Raw genomic sequence first — 2,677 nt, 5'->3', positions numbered from 1 at the left:
AATTCAATGTGTTTTTTTTTCTTATTATGTATTTGTTGAACATCTTTATTCCAAAGCTTTGTATAATTATGTCTGTGAAGAAAGTGTTGAGAAAGAGGTAGAGTCCAAAGCTGCAGTGATAAAAGGGATAGGGAAGAAAGACCTGGGAATGGTCCAGCAGGTCAAAGGGGTTGATCCTGTCCCTCTACTCTACTCTTGTGAGACCCCACTTCTGTACAGTTCTGGTGTCCTCAACGTAAGAAGGACTTGGAGCTGTTGGAGCAAGTCCAGAGGAGGGCCACGAGGGTGATAAGAGGGCTGGAGCACTTCCCATATGAAGACAGGCTGAGAAAGTTGGGGCTGTTCAGCCTGGAGAAGAGAAGGTCGGAAAAGAGACTTCATGGCAGCCTTCCAATATCTGAAGGGGGCCTACAAGGATGCTGGAGAAGGGACTCTTTGTTAGGGACTCTAGTGGTAGGACAAGGGGTAATGGCTTCAAACTTAAACAGGGGAAGTTTAGGTTAGATCTAAGGAAGAAGTTCTTCACAGTGAGGGTGGTGAGGCACTAGAATGGGTTGCCCAAGGAAGTTGTGAATGCTCTGACCCTGGCAGTGTTCAAGGCCAGGTTGGACGGAGTCTTGGGCGACATGGTTTAGTGCGAGGTGTCCCTGCTTATGGCAGGGGGGTTGGAACTAGATGATCTTACGGTCCTTTCCAACCCTAAGTAGTCTATGATTCTATAGTCTTATGTATTGCTTAGAAATAGGGCTTTTTGGCTCCCTCTGGTAAGCCTACCTCTGTGCCATAGAGCTACCATTTAAAGTCTGAATCCCCAGCTTGTATACAGTTTTTCTTGTGCTGGACAACAGTTTTTGTCCAGTTATGCTTCCCCTGTCAACATGTGGCCTCCACAAAAAAACCCCTGTTGTCCAGCTGTGCTTCCCCTGTGAATTGGAGAAGGAAGCCTTTAACAATACTGTTAATACACTCATTTGATATCAAGTCTTTGTGAGAGACTCAATTTTTTATAGTATTTTGGTAAAGTGGCTTGTTTAATAGATGTTTCTTTTGAGATTATGCCAGTTAAGATAATTCTGCATTTCTATTTTATAATATAGTTAAAATGTGTGCTTTTTAGAGCTTCAGAGCGCTTTTTAGTGCACCTGAATAGCTGAAATGAATGCAGGTTAACTAATTGAAAGTGGAATTTGGTAAGTTAACGGGTTCTTTAAATAATTCTTTTTGTACAACATTTGTGATTATTTTTGGAGGCCACGTGTTGTGGTTTAACCCCAGACAGCAGCCAAGGACCACAGATCTGTTCCCCATCCATGCCTCTGCTGAGATGGGGAGGAGAAGTGTAAAAATGTAAAACCTGTGGGTTGAGATAAGAGCAGTTTAATAATTGAAAAAAGTAAATAATAACAACAATAATAATAGCCACAACAACCATAATAATAATAATTGTAATGAAAAGGAAAGGGAGAGAAATAAACCCTCAGACAAGTGATGCACAATACAATTGCTCATTGTTGTGGGTGTTTACTGTATGCCACCTTGGGCAACCTGATCAGGAGTTTATATACTGAGCATGAAGTTCTATGGTATGGAATACCCCTTTGGCTAGTTCTGGTCAGCTGTCCTGGCTCTGCTCCGTCCCAGCTAGGAAGAAAGTTAACTCTATACCAGCCAAAACAAAGACAACTGTTTGTATTTTCAAAGCTTGTTTAAAATCTAACAAATGTGTAGTGTCATGGCATAGGGAAGCGAAGAATCTGTTTGGGGCTGTTGAATAATAAATATGGGAAAATGCTTCCTTAAGTTAGTGACAGAGGCAGACAGCGTGCTGTTACTCTTGAAGAAATTAAGAAGTTCTTATCGTAAACAGGAATTTGCACCGCTAGACGTCTATTGCAGCTATACCCAAAACCCATGTAAAGAGAAAATTGTAAATACACAGTTATCATCAAAGAAACAGGATATTATACAGTAAAAGCCACCATGCAGTTTTTTTTTCTCCTGTGGATGTGTGCATCGAAATCTTGCCTACCTTTTTTTAGTATGAAGAGATTTTGATGGACTACACATCCTTTTTTCTTACTCCTCTTCTCCCTTCCCCTGATTATTGGTAGGACTATGTGAGATCCATCATAAGGCCAGTTTTATTTTTCTGGCCTAGGTTGCCTGCATGTGTTGCCACATCAGTTATATGTATTCCTGGCAGTTGTGACCAAGACCATTTTGGTGATTGCAGTGTCTGGAAGAGTTGTTGCTGTTTTGTCACTTTCGTGATTACAGTCATGCAACAATTAGATTGGAAGGGAGCTCTGGGGGGTGTCTGGTGCAAACCCTCCTTCCTTGCTGCACGTGTGTATGTGAAGGGGTGGTAGAACTCTTGGAGCTCTCTGGATGACATGTAGCTTCCTGCCTTTTAATCTTTTGTCATTGTTATCTAATATTTTTGCTACCATCTGTTTACTTTTTTATTGCCCTTTTAGAATAGTATCTTAGGAACGTTCCTAAAAATGAAACATTTCAAACACATGCCATCACATTCCTGTAGACATTAAAAAGAACGTACATTTGCATATAGAATTTACGGGGGAAAGTGTCTTCTGTGCATTATAAGGAACTTTGCCTTTTGTCAGATTACATAGAGTTGTAAAATCTTAGTTTTTCAAATTTTATTTCTTTACAG

The sequence above is a fragment of the Nestor notabilis genome, unplaced genomic scaffold (genome assembly GCF_000696875.1).
Source record: "Nestor notabilis isolate BGI_N333 unplaced genomic scaffold, ASM69687v1 scaffold2292, whole genome shotgun sequence".
NCBI classification, from domain to species: Eukaryota; Metazoa; Chordata; class Aves; order Psittaciformes; family Psittacidae; genus Nestor; species Nestor notabilis.
The sequence above is the reverse complement of the archived record's forward strand: the minus strand, read 5'-3'. Positions refer to the sequence as shown.